At 34.4% G+C, this 15,284-nt stretch overlaps 1 long non-coding RNA gene across 3 annotated transcripts; it reads left to right on the forward strand.

The window, feature by feature from the left end:
* The first annotated feature begins 547 nt into the window (after positions 1-547).
* LOC136350067 (uncharacterized) lies at positions 548-12,713 on the forward strand. 3 transcript variants are annotated; one of them, XR_010734055.1, is made up of 3 exons: positions 548-683; positions 941-1,137; positions 12,215-12,713. It is a non-coding gene; the product is annotated as an uncharacterized lncRNA (long non-coding RNA). The 3 variants fall into 3 exon arrangements; XR_010734054.1 differs by lacking the exon at positions 12,215-12,713 and adding an exon at positions 2,738-3,623; XR_010734053.1 differs by lacking the exon at positions 12,215-12,713 and having other exon boundaries at positions 941-3,623.
* The last annotated feature ends 2,571 nt before the right edge of the window (positions 12,714-15,284 follow it).

A 15,284-nucleotide genomic window follows, 5' to 3' on the forward strand; every position in this document is an offset into this window, starting at 1 on the left:
TCGGATCATCAATAGGAAGGTTTTCCATGATGATATAAAGTATTTAGTTCACTTTTAAAAGCAAGAATAGAAAAAGTGCAAAACTAACGAATTCGTTACTACACGAACGCTTCTCGTCAATTGCCAATCTAATCTGCCTGTCCCTTTTCGGTTTCTCGTTTTCCAGATCTCGCGAGTCCTTCGAATCCGAGGGGTAAGGTACTTGCTAGTCCCTGTTTCCCACGAAGGCCCGCACACATGGCCTCTCAATTTCGCTCTTGATGGTGGCGACCTCGTTCGACAGAGCTTTTCCTTAAGGTGGCCCTGTCAGCTTGCCCTTCGTCATATTATCAGCTAGTAATATTACACTTTATCACTTAAGGACTAATAAATCTCCGACATATACATATTTACTAGTACCTAAAAACTACTCTACATCCTAAAGATAAACTAAGGTCGGACAGCGAAAACACTACGACTGCTAACCCGACAAACATATCGAATGACAATTATGACATTTACGTGTCAGTAATCGGACCGGCAAAGTTCGTCGTTTGTTTTTCATTAGCAGAAAAGTAGAAATTGACTTCAACTATTGGATCCGAAATAAAAATATAATCTCATTTAAAACCGAGAAGCAAAAAATAAGAAAGGGTTTCATCCCGATCGATTAAGAGAATATTTAACGAAACAAGAAAGAAGAGGTAAGAAAAAAAATGAAACTCATTCCTAGAGGGTTTTCCAACGATTCCTCGTTTACAAAATGTGTGCTTTCCTATTCCCGATATATGGGAACTAATAATAAAATTTCCCTTCCTCCCAACGCAATCAAAACTTATCATTAACATTGTCCTAAAGTAGTAGGTCTTTCATAGAGGACCACATTATTTTCATCGAGCTTTGATTAATCGACTGTTCCCCTGTAATTGGGATTTACCCATAACTATTCCTCTTATTTTAGTGCACAGAAACCACAGCCAAAACATGTGATACTGCCGCGTTCTACCCCGACGAAGTTAAAAAGATTCTACTATCCACTAGAGCAAGCAACTATCATTATCCTTCAGAGTCTTCGGGATATAGCATCGGTTGGGTCCTCAATTTCTGGGATGGTTGAGAAAGTAGGGCTTTTTCCACGGCTCCACGGCTTTCACCAAGGTACGTACAGTCAACTTTGGTCCATCATTTTTACTTGCAATTTAGAATAAGTAAAATTGGACTTTCTTGCGTTTTAAGTGTTAACTGGATGTGCCTGACTTTCTGGTGGTTTGAGCCCTAATCATTTAACAATTTTTTTATTCTTCCAAAAGCAACCACATCTATACTTTCAAAGAGTTCTCATATATTTTGCATTTATTTGGACTGAGAAATTTGCTTTTTTCATCTTAGGGTATTGTTTTATTAACAATGTGAGAAATGTTTATCGGAAGATAATATTTATTTAAGTAAAATTACAATAATTTGTGTTTAAATTTCCATTATATTAAATTAGTTGATACATCTTTATTACGGTTCTCATTTATGTGGCTACTACAATGTATCAACAACGTGTCTTTGAAATAATCCACCAACCTTTTGTTGGTAGTTTAATAATTGAAAATTGTAACATAACAACACATTTTAAATAGTGGCGTAAAAAATAACAGTCATAGATGACAAAACAGTATTAATTAATATACATGTTACGATTTAGTCCAGGAAAAGAAGATAAAAAAAACGCAGAGAATACTACACCAATATTCTATTATAAGTCTAAACATCAAGAAGCTCCTTTAATTAGTAATTCTAACCATTTATATTGCAAGTTTGCTGGCTCTGCAATTTCCAAGGAAATATTCGATTTGCAGTCTCGTGGGAAAGGATTCCTATGACACGAATTAAGTTACTTCTTTTCGATTAATGGTTTTTTTAAACGAATTTAAAAACAACTTTATTATCTTGCAAGAAATAACATAAACTTGATCAGACTTACAGCATAACTACTTAACTGAATATTATGAGAATAATGAAAATCTTAACTATTCTAAGGGTGGTTTTATACAGTTATCTATCGATGAGGTCTTAATGAGGTCCAATATAAAGTCCAGTGGTATATATTGATAATGTCATTGGATGGGCTAGTGTGGACTACATGACTTCTTCCTTCTTAAGTTCAGAAAACGTGGGTTCCGAGGTTTTCTGAGGTGGTGGCGTTTGTTTCATGAAGTAGTTCAATTTGTGATTTTTGTATAGATATCTTAAACATACAAGAGACGAAACTAATAGACAGATTAGCAAAGAGTTTGTCCATTGGTGGGTGTTTGGTCCTTTCTTGGAATACGTTTCCAATCGTAAGGCGTTGGAAAGCTGATGAAGTCTTTTTAGGTCTTCTAGCTTCACTTTCTTGAGGGTTAACTGAGTGTTTTCTGTTATTGTTAATCTTGGTACGTTTACTACCGGGAGCTCTAATATGTATTCTTTTTTGGTGGTTTCTTCCTTCTTGTATGTCTTTCCATTAATTATGATATAACATTTTTTCAAAGTTATAATAGTGGGTTTGGAGATTTTGAGGAATCCATTATTTGCACAGAAAGTTTGTACTGTGTCCGGTATGGTGGGTATGATTAGAACGTCACTTCCACTTATCTGCTGAACATGGGTTTTTTCTACTAAGACATGGTCCCAGGAGCATTCCATTTTCCCTCGGCGAACTAGGCAGGGTTGTTGTTTGACTAGATAGCTTTGTTGACACATATACCAATCTTCAATTTTGTTACAGTCTTCGGAGGTTATCCAAAAATTCTCGGTGTTGAGTAGTAGATAAGGATGATTTAGGATGATGATTTGATTTTGGATTGGGACGAAGTACATATGGAGGTATCTGTATTGAGACATCGTGATTGGAATATGAATTTTGAATAATATAATTTTTTTTTACCTCTACTTGTGTTCCAAAATAATTGTAGTAGTTAAGTTTATTTCTGAATTTAATAATTTTCTCAGAGCCATATAGGGCATTTAATTTATATATAGTATATTTTTTAAATTTTTTAGAGGAGGAATAGATGGATGTAAAATATTTATTTTTGTAAAAGTAACTGTATTCTTGATGTTATCAATTATATGCTGAACATTCAGAAGTTGACTAAAACTCATGTCTGCTATATTAAAAATTATGTTGTGTTATTGCTCAATATCCAGTTGTTGCGATATTTGTTTTATTTCCAAATTGAGTTAATCTTGACTTGATTTAATATTTTGAATTTTATTTATATAACTGTCTGAAAATGGCTTTAGGAAAGTTTTCTGGTTGTTAAAATCTGGTTCTAGAGTTTTGTTGTTGTTTTTTAGATTATTTAAATAGTTGACAAGGAAGGTTTTATCATCGTTATCTAAAGTTCCAAATAACCATATAGAGGTTTTACCAATGATGTTGAATATACCTCGCTTAGTTCGATGTAGTTCTTTAGTGATGTTAAAGATACCGATCCTTTGGGTGAGGTGTTCTAAGAGAATCATGCATTAATCAACCTTACGTCTAGTGTTAACAGTTTTACTTGAAATTTGAGAGTCATTTGAGATTATAGAATGTTTCATAGAATGGTTAATTACATGCCTAATTTGGTGTAGAGTTAATAAAATGTTAGTGGTATTTACATGATAAATGAATGTATGTCTGGACGTGATTATATTCGATTGTCCTAATGATATGGGAAGGATGGGATTATCTACGGGTTTTAACTTTAAGATAAATACTGAGGGGAGTATCAGAATCACAGTTATCGTCGTTAGATTCATGATTCTCTTCTCCTGAAACAAATAGTTGGGGTTTCAGATAATTTTTATGATATGCTTTATTTTTTGTCTTAATTTTATTATTTGAAATTTTTATTGGATTTTCTGGTTTTTGGTATCTATCTCTGGTTTTTCTTTCGTTTCTGTTTCTATGCGTTTTTCTGTATAAATCCTTATTGTTATTAATTTTGACGTTTTCTTTTCTGTTTTTATTAGCTTTTTATAAGGATCGTGTTTGTTTGTTTATTAGTTTGTTATTTACGTCTTTTTGTAAGGTCTTAAGGTTTTCAATGTGTTCTAGCATATATTCGTTGATTTTGTCCGCTTCATTTAATTCAAAAGGGTTCTTGTATGATATTTTCTCTCTAACAATTTGGAAAGGTGAATATTATGTTACGGAATGGATAGAATTATTATAAGACAAAAGAGCGTAATTCATTAGTGTTATTACGTTTTCTTTGTTTATTTTTCTTAAGGGTTAAAATTATTTCTGATAAAGTAGAATGAAATCTTTCGACAGGACTGTTGCCTGATAGGTTGTATAATGTGGTGTAATGTATTTCAATGTTATGAGTTTTACAAAATTCTTGCACAAGATTATTTTTGAATTCATGATCGTTATCTACAGTGATTTTCCTAGGTATTCCAAAGTGCGTTATATAAATATTACTAATTTGTTGAGGATTTTCACTGCGGAAACGCTGTTTATTGGATAAGCTTGTCTAAATTTAGAAAATTAATCTAGGAATGTTAGGAAATATTGACTATGGGCTTTGTAAACGTCGATATAATATATGTGGTCAAAGGGTTCATCCACCTAAAAGGAGTAGGTTTAAAAATTAACTTATTGGGATGCCTTTCATATTTAAAGCTTTCAGACAAGTTTCACATGTGTTTATGTATTGTCGTACGTTATTGTCAATATTTGGCCAGTATAAGTATTTTTTTATTGCTTTTAAATTTTCCTGAATTCCTCTATGAGATGTTTTTGATTCGCGATATAGTTGAATTTTTACTTTTTGTTCTTCAACGTCTGTTACATCAGTTAAGAAGTTATTATATATAAAAAGTTTAAAGGAATTATTTTTGAAAGACTTAAATTTATGAGTTCTAAATCTTTATCCAAGAAGTGCAAGAGCAGTGTGTGATCTTTGGAATTAACCAATTTTTAATCAGATTGCAGATATCCTATTCCGTACTATTGTGGTTAATAAATATTCTTAATTTTGGTTTATTAAATATTTTTTTGTTTTATAACTTTGAGATTTTTGTTTGTTTGTTTATTATTTATAAATATTAACTGGGTTTGGTGTTGATTGACACATTTTTCTACACATGGTGCTCTTATTATAGGCTTTTCTACGCTTGGATGTACAGTATTGCTATCTTCTTCTTGGTCATTGGTGTTATGTACCGTTGATCCGTTCGTCAATCGTGCGTTGTTTGAGGTTAGTTGTACGCCTGGTGGAGCTGTGGCTTCCTTATTAATGTCTTTACTCCAGGAGTCGATTATTTCATTTATGTCATCTGCATTTAAATGAGGTTCTAACTCGTCGTTATTAAGACCAAGATTTACTAATAGGGAGATGTCGTCTGGGTAGTTTTCTGGGATAGTGTTTTCTTCTGCATGATTGATGTGTATTCGGGATAATGCATCAGCGTTGGTGTTTAGTTTTCTTTTTTTGTATACTATTTCGTAATCATATTTTTCTAGTTTTAGTCTCCATCTTACAAGTTTGGAATTGGGTTCTTTAAGGGAGAATGTTGGGTTATGAGGATTAAAGAAAACACACTAATTCTTTATGATTTTCTATTTTCTGATATGCGCGGTCCGATAGAGTTTAAGAGTGTCTTCTTATATCAGGACGTAGAAAAGGAATGAATTGAATAATTAAGCATCGCTCTAAAAACACATACGTCGAACCTGTGTGTTTACATATCATCCCAAAAAGTCTAGACCAAACACATCTATCGAATAGTTTATGTGTCTGATGGAAGTCATACCTTCATTAATTTTGCCTTATGAAAGAAAGCATTATCCAACACTCCCCCTCAAAATTTATGTCCCGATAAACTTAAGACACATCAACTTATGGACTCGCAAAAGCCTGGGGAGAATACAAAAATGATCCAACATTTGTTGCTAAGGATTAGGGAAACCCAGAAAAACCTAATCAGATCATTTAATCGATTTTAAATAGCCAATATCAACTATATAACTATATTACTAAAAAAACTTCAAATAATCAACACTTAGACTGTTTATTCAACACCCATGGAGTCCCTTAGTTCCATGAATTTAGGTGATGGCAACGGTTTTGTCAACAAATCGGCTACTTGATTATCTGTGGAAATATATATTAATTTTATTGTTTTTTTTTCAACTTGTTCTCTGGTAAAGTGATACTTAATATCTATATGTTTAGACCTTTTGTGACTTGTTGGATTATTTGCTATACTTATACAGCTAAGATTGTCCTCATAAATTATAATTGGTTCTGAAATATCTAGCTTGATAGAAATTGCAAAGGATTTTAGCCAAAGAGCTTCTCTTACGGCTTCAAATAGTGCCATGTATTCGGCCTCAGTAGATGATGCTGCTACTGAATTTTGCCTTTTTGTATTCCAGCAGATTACATTGGTTTCAAATAATTTAAATATATATCCAGTAGTACTTTTTCTGTTATCTAAACTGCCTCCCCAATCTGAGTCGGCATAACCAGATAAAATATGTTTATATTCATCTCGTTTATAGGTAAGTTTAACATCGATTGTCCCTTTGATATATCGCAGTACCCTTTTTAGATTAATCCACAGCTCTTTATTATTTTTATTAACGTATCTACTTAAAATATTTACAGCTGTACTTAAATCAGGTCTAGTACATACCATAACATACATTAAACAACCAACTAGGTTTCTGCAGGGACTATCATATTTCTCATTGGAATTGAGAGCTTCATAGTTTAAGTTAACTTGAAGAGGGGTACTTACAGGTTTACAGTCATACATGTTAAACTTATTTAAAACGTTTTTAAGGTAAGAAGTCTGGCTCAAAGTTATTTTATTATCGGTTCTATCAATTTTTATCCCTACAAAAAATTTAATTTCCTTTAAGTCAACCATTTTGAATTTAGTCATCAGATAGTTTTTGAATTTAATCATCGATTCATTATTGCCGGTAATTATGACCACATCGTCGACATACAGCAACACATAGATATTTTCTGTAATGTTGCCTTTATCCATAATGTAAAGACAACGTTCAACTGGTGAATTTTGGAAACCACAATGATGAATGGCCTGCTCAAATGTTTCAAACCAGCATTTTGCTGCTTGTTTCAAACCGTACAAAGCTTTATTTAGTTTACATACTACATTTTTATTGCTTTCTATTCCTTCGGGCACTTTCATGAAAATTTCTTCATTCAATTTTCCATTTAGGAATGCTGTCTTTACGTCCATATGATGTATTAATAGATTATACTGATTTGCAAGAGACAACATGAATCTAAAACTTGAAATTCTTGCAACTGGCGCAAAAACTTCATCATAATCTATTAGATATTTTTGACTGAAACCCCGAGCAACTAATCGAGCTTTGTACTTTGATGGGTTACCAAACTCATCGTTTTTAATTGTAAATATCCACTTACAATCAACTATATTTTTATTTTCAGGTGTTGGCACTAAAGTCCATGTTTCATTAATTTTAAGTGAATCAATTTCATCTCTGATTGCTTGTTCCCAATAAACCCTGTCACTTCTTTCCTTAATCTCCTGATATGAACTAGGAACTTGGCATAGATAAACTTGCGCACATAATAAATAATTTTTGTCAACAGATTCTTCATCATATGACACAGGATGAATAGACTTAAGTCTTTCACTCCTTCTGAGTTCGCAAGACTCATTGTTATTACCCTTATTAAGACTTTTATCAACCGCCACCTGCGGTTCCTTAGACTTGCTGTCTAATTTTCCCTTTTTACTAGAACTAAATTCCAGTACATCTGATTTATTGTATGTATCAGATTTCAGAGACTCTACTGATGTTTCTAACCCATCATCAGTTTCAAACCTGGAGTTTTCAATATCAACCCCTTTAGACCCTGTCTTCACTGGTCTAGATACCAAAAAATTAGTTTCATCTACTATTACGTCCCGAACTGTTGCAAACTTTTCAGTTCTCACATCCCACACTCTATAACCGTTTGATTCGTACCCTAATAAAATTCCTTTCCAAGATTTATCATCAAATTTTGTTTTTAATATCTTATTATGAACAAAAACTGTCGAACCAAACACCCTTAAATATTTTAACTGTGGCTTCTTGCCATGCCATTTTTCATATGGTGTTTTGGCTTCTTTAAGTGCTTTAGTCGGTGATATATTAATTAGGTAGGTAGCTGTTAAAACGGCTTCTCCCCAAAACACTTTTTCTAATTGAGCAGTGTTCATCAGAGCTCGCCCCTTTTCAGCTATCGTCCTATTCATTCTTTCAGATACGCCATTTAACTGTGGAGTTCTTGGGACTGTTAAATGATAAGAAATACCTTTTTGAACACAAAATTCTTTCATTTCATTTGACAGGTACTCCCTACCATTATCGCAATATAAGTGCACTAATTTTAAATTGAAATGAGATTCGCTCTTTGAAACGAAATCTTGAAACATAGCAAAAACTTCAGATTTGTATGCCATCAGATAAATTACACAATAGTGAGTATATTCATCTATGAACGTAACATAATAGTTTTTGCCATTTAATGTGGAGGGTGTTATTGGCCCACAAACATCGGAGTGCACAACAAATAATGGACGATTTATGTGTTTCTTGTCTTTTGCCCTCTTAAAAGGTAACCGTGTTTGTTTACCTTTTATACAGGCCTCACATATATCGTCATCGGGTACCACATTTAATATACTATTTGTGTCCTCAAACATTTGTTTACTTTTTAGTTCATTAAACTTAAATTTACCAATATGACCTAACCTTTGATGCCATAATTTATAGAATTCTTTATTTCTTACACAGTTTATTTCTTTATTAAAAGTCTCAGAGTTTGAGGACACAACAAAAACTACAATAAATAGATTATTCAATACTTTACCCCTTAATATCAGTTTGCCATTCTTGTATATTTCAACTCCTTGCTGATTGAAGACAACTGCCATTCCGGCGTTTTGCATTTTAGACACTGATAACAGATTGTGAGGTGCTTCTGGACAATATAAAACGTCTTCCAGAATTCCTTCAATTCCCATATTACTGATGACGTTAACAGTTCCTCTTTTTGTAGCTTTTATGTAAGATCCGGCTTTTGCTACCGATATTTTTATTGGAGTCATCAAATCAGAGGAACTGGAAAATAAATCGCTCCTGTTGATAATATGGTCTGAAGCTCCCGAATCTACAAGAAATGAAATCTTGTTTTCGTCATGTGGCGATCCATGGTTTCCCGTCATAAATGCAAAACCACCGTGAGATTTTGTTGAGGCATCCAATTGGACTGATTGTATTGTCCTTTGTTTATTAATAGCTTCCTGATGTTGGATATGCCTCTTATAGTGGTAACAATCCTTTTTAATGTGGCCAACTCTTCCACACTGATAACACTTTAGTCTTTTTGCATTTTGATGTTTGTTTGGAAATTTTGTTTTGTATGTTTCAGTGCGAAAATATTTTGTTTTCTTTTGTTCTTTGCTGTTTTTCTTTTCAGCATGTAATATCTTCGCACTGGTATCGGCACTTTGCTGTTTTATCTTTATTTCTTGGTCAAGTAATCTAGTTTTAACAAATGCTAAGGTAAGATTTTCTTCTGATAAAGTCTCTATTGCTGTAATCACGCCGTCATATGATGTGGGTAATGTAATGAGCAAATGTGATACTTTATCACTTTCTTCCAGTTTTGCTCCAGCAGCCAGTAATTCCGTAATTAAATCGTCAAAGATCGAAAAGTGCTTGATTAACGGAATGTCTGCATTTAGTTTTAAACTTAGTAACCTTTTTCGGAGAGTAAGTTGAGTGGCAACGCTTTTTCGAGCATAAATTGCATCTAGGCTCTGTATTATTTCTCTTGCAGTTTTTGTAGGTTGAGCAAAACTGAGGAGTCAGATAAAAATTCAACAATAGTACCTCTTGCAGTTAGGTTAGCCTCGTTCCAGTCCTCAGTAGGTTCTTCTGGGAGTTCTTCGTCGATAACACTAATCACATCAAGCTCAGTTAATAATTCACGTATTCTGAATTTCCAGACACTGTATCGGTCTCCGTCAAAGGCTTTTATGTTACGTTTCACTTTAAAGTTTTGCATCGTTCTTATTATTAGTCACTGAACTGCACACAATTATTAAAACACCTGTTTATAAGTTCTTCCACTTTTTATTAAAAAAAATTTTCTGCGTTATATCTGGGCCCATAACCTGTTGGGTTATGAGGATTAAAGAAAACACACTAATTCTTTATGATTTTCTATTTTCTGATATGCGCGGTCCGATAGAGTTTAAGAGTGTCTTCTTATATCAGGACGTAGAAAAGGAATGAATTGAATAATTAAGCATCGCTCTAAAAACACATACGTCGAACCTGTGTGTTTACATATCATCCCAAAAAGTCTAGACCAAACACATCTATCGAATAGTTTATGTGTCTGATGGAAGTCATACCTTCATTAATTTTGCCTTATGAAAGAAAGCATTATCCAACAGAGAATAACCATTATAGAGTTTTATGGTCACTGATGATCCTGAATCTTTTCCCAAACAAATAGGGTCTGAAGTATTTTACAGCCCACACAATTGCCAGTAGTTCTTTTTCAATAGTGCTATAGTTGGTCTCTGCGGAATTTAAGGTACGAGAAACATATGCTATAGGTAGATCGCTACCCACTGGCCCCTGGGATAAAACCTATAGCATCTATGGCATAGTTTGAGGCATCTGTTGCCAAGTTAAATGGTTTCTCAAAATCTGGATACTGTAATATAGGGTCGTTCATTAGGACGTTTTTGCAAGTTTCAAAACCATTCACGAATTCTGGACTATGAACGATCCTTTCATTTTTCTTTAGGCATCGTGTCATTGGTTTTGTTAGTTTTGCAAAATCCTTAATGAATTTTCTATAATATCCTATTAGTTCCAAAAATGATTTGATTTTTTTACTCGTTTTAGGAATCGAATAGTTCTTTATTGTATTTATTTTGTTCGGATTTGGTTTTATGCCTTCTGGAGTTATTATCTGCCCCAATTCCATGTTTTTACGCAGAAACTCTGATTTGTCTAATTGAATTTTCATTCCAGTTTTTTTTAGGCATTTTTAAGTTATTGATGTGCTCTTGTAGAGACGTGGAAAATTTTATGATATCATCCATATATACAAGACATTGTCCATCACCCTTTGGAAGGTTGCCGGCGCATTTTTTAGTCCGAACGGCATACGGATATATTCATAGTGTCCGTTCTTTACACTGAATGCTGTTTTTTCCATTGAATTCGGGTGCATCTCGATTTTTGTGGAACCCGGAAGCCAAATCTAGGGCGGTGAAGTAACTACAACGTCCAAAATATCTGATATTTTTGGTATTGGGTGCCTATCGTCTATGGTTTTTTCATTTACTTTCCGGTAATCTATTATGAGACTCTCCATTTTTGTTTTTTACTGGCATCCATTTTCTTTGGTACTATCCATATCGGGGATGACCAAGGAGATTGTGATGGTATTATGATTTCGTCTTTCAGCATCTTGGAAATTTTATTTTGAATTTCGTCTATGTGAGAGGATGCACATGTAACTTAAATATAATTATTTTCGGAATTTCATCAGATAGTTTTCTTTAAAAAATGCCATTTAAAGAAATCCATTATAGGTGAATACTAAACACTTTAACGTTTGGCGAATTCTTCCTAAGAATTGTCGTTACCTCGCTTTGTATCAGTCGTTGTGGCGACGTTGCCATTTTTCTCACTCTCCGAAAATTGAAATAATTTTCACCTTCTTTTGTTATAACAAACGTTTATTTTTATTTATACGGGGAGCGGCTCATATTAGGAGGCGCCAATTTGCCATTGGGGAAAATGTTTCTTCAATTTTTTTTCGTTTTTTTTTTTTTAAACGAGAAGCGCTTTAAACTAATTACACAGAGATATATACGAATATGATTTTGAAGTTGTTAAAACTAAAATTACTTTGTTAATAACTCGAGCATTTCTCTACCACTTGCTTAATGAAATTTGTTAATGTCGATTTACAGGTAAAAATTATAACAAAAGAAGGTGATGAGAGAGATGGTCAATTGTTGCTATTATTTATCAATTTTCTACGACATTGAGTACAAAGGAGATGATGAGGGGATGTTCGAAGGGTTAATTTACGTTTATTTGTTAATGTAAATTAACCCTCCAGCATCCATTAAAGTCGGCCTCTGGACCGACCTCTTTTTGGGGGTCTTCACACCTTATTTTTAGATCCGGAAAAATGACAACGACAAGACATATCGGAATCATCCCCCCAGATAACGGGGACAAACGGAGGAATCATAAATGGGGCACCAGCACCGATAAGGCCTTAGAGGTCAGCGTCGCCTTTTAGGGTTTAGATGTCCGTAATAACTCAATAATTCTGAAACCGATTATGCGTGTATGATTTCTTGCGGTAGCGGCGTTGCCATTTTGTTTTCTTTCCGACAATTTAATAATTTTCAGCTTAGGGAATTAGTGAATTTATATTAGGAGGTATACACGTTCGAAAAGATAGGTGTTTAGCGTTCTAGGGTTCAGTTTTCATTACATCTCATCGAACTGAGAAAATTATCCCAGAATAAGGACAGAGCTTCGGAAATAAATTAAACTTTTCCTGCGATACATCAGGGGGGACATTTTCGCATAAGGCACAAAACTGACATTTGACGCACATATAATCATTAATATTAGTTAGTTTCGAGCGCCAAGGGGGGACGAAGATTTTTAGGGTTTATGTGATTTTTTTTTTGGAAAAATCATCGTCATCAACGGATTTGTCGAACGCACAAGTCATACAGTAACAAAGTAAACATTTAATAATAGATAACAAAGAGTGTTGGAGCATTGTTACTATTATTATTCTTATTATTGTTACTGTTATTTTCGGCCGCATCATAAGGAACGTTATTCAGGGCGTTTTCCCACGATCGAATGAAGTTATAGGACGTACAGATCTAGGGAGGTCTGGAGATGCGTAATGGAGTAAAAAGGTAAGATTTTTACTTTGAGATTCTAAGATTAAGTCTCCGCTCGTTACGAAACGAATTCAAAGTATATTTCGAGTTTTCAAAATACATCAAGTAGACCTTATCAGAGGCACAAAATTAATTATCCTTTCAGATAAAGTACCTCGTTGCTGCTTGGATTAAAACCTCATTCCACATTTAATTATATAATTTTCACCATTATTTTTATAATATATATTCTTTGCCTTTCCATTCGAAAAGTGATTTTTTTTAAGCTCTTACGCATTTGATGCTACCGTTAATATTTTTGTCAATCGTTGGATAGGAGTGAGTCGAGAGTTCTTTATCTTTAAAGCTTGCCGATTCACAATATTTCACGTATTTATTTTACATGGGTCATTTTTAAATTGCCGGAATGGGGTTTTAATAAAAGTAGGCCGAGTTATAAAGGGGGCTCACTTGAATTTTGAGAAATATTTGAAAATTTTTCAAATTCATTTCATAGAAAAGCAGCAGTTTCATCCCAGAATCTCAAAAAAAAATTTCAAGGTTCTTTGAAATTTAGGATTTTTTGCCCAATCCGGTAACACTGTACGACACCAGGTTTGGCAAAGAAACAGATGCAACGCAAAATTACGTCGAGGAAGAAATCCTCCAGGTAGTTTGACGAGGAGTCGGCCTCTCGACCGATCCCTCTTTGGTGGGGGTCTTCGCACTCAATTGTTAGATCCGGTAGAATGACGATAAGACACGTCGGAGTCATCTCCCAGAGAGCGAGCAAACGGAGGAATTATCAATGAGGCCAACACCGATGAGACCGTTCACGACGCCCCTCGAAGAGGTGCAGCAACATATGCCGCTGCCGTTAACTGGTCCGAATCCTGAGCGAAAAGACGGCGGGAGCTTAGACTAATTTTACTAGTATATATCACCGGATTTAGCGAGAGAATGGTTCTTCGCCGGTGGCTCCATCTGTGTTAATCGTGTCGAATCGTAAAAAACGTACGTTTCCAGAGGGCGATCTCAGAGGGAGCTGATTGTCACAAGTCGAAAAGTTAACAGAAGGGAAAGTCCCAGACGGGAACCACCCATCCTATCGTCAAAGAAATTATTCATTAGTTCTTTGTTCGTGCATCAGGAACGGATCAATCCTTTTGTTTTAAGAGGAAAAATCCACATTCAAACATTTACAGAGTAAGTATGAATATATCGAGATATCATCGAAAGAAAGGCGGTTTATCCACGAAATCCTCCTCGAATCGTTCACACAAAGGGGTTCAAAATGGGGGCCGAGACAGAAGATCGACAAAAAGAACGTTAAGGTATATTAGGTAAGAACCTAAAATCAAACTTTAACATAGCATCAAACGAGGAAATCTTGGAAGCAGCAGCAGCAAGGGGGGACACCAGTAGGAGGTGGTTTGATATGGTTATCGAGGCTGCAGGTAGTGAGGGTGTCATCTACACATGGTAATGGGCGACTCGCTCAAATAGGTAAAACGTAGGGTTCATAGAGCGAAGCACCTTCAATTGTGTTAACCTAGAAAGAAGATTGCACCACTATGCTCATATTTAAGGTTTTAGAAGAACACTTAACGAGCTAGTAAGCAAGTAGTACAGGGGAATTTTGGTCAAAAATTTCAATATTTGCATTAATTTGCTCCTTATTAATTGATTCACACATCTAGCTTTTACAAAAGACATACTTTAACACATTTTCAGTAGGTAGGTAGGTCTTGCTCAATCAGAACTTTGATTCGAAACAGTCTCAGTTACTAGCAAAGAGGTAAGAGGGCATTATTTGCTCCCTTTAGCAAACATGTTACATGTAACATGTTTTTTACATGGGTTCTCTATGACAAGATCAAGGGGGGCCAGGGATATATCGAAGTTTTCTTTATCGACTCTCTCAGGGGGAACAGGGAGTTGGGATTTGTTAGTAATTTTTTAGTAATTTTTTTTCAGCAGCAGAAATAGCATTTAGTAAATTTGTAAGCAAGGTAAAAAGGAACAGGAACATGGTGGAGAAGAAAAGATCTAAGGTAAGCATAGAAAGTTGATTTCAATTTGAATATCGAGTGCTTATTTCCAACATGGTACGAGTAAAAAAGGTTACTATTATACAGAAGTAGGGTCTCTATGTAAGGAACTAATCTAGAAAGGGCCTCGTCACTTTACCCAGGTCCTTCATCAATTGTTGTTAGAATGTAGTCAGAAAAAATTCACAATACAACAGTAATACAAAGTGTGTGTAACATTAATAGCTCAATATTTTAACCCAAAAATTAGGCGTTCCTCCATTTTAACAATAAAATACCTTCAAATTTACA

The sequence above is a fragment of the Euwallacea fornicatus genome, unplaced genomic scaffold (assembly GCF_040115645.1).
Source record: "Euwallacea fornicatus isolate EFF26 unplaced genomic scaffold, ASM4011564v1 scaffold_95, whole genome shotgun sequence".
NCBI lineage: Eukaryota > Metazoa > Arthropoda > Insecta > Coleoptera > Curculionidae > Euwallacea > Euwallacea fornicatus.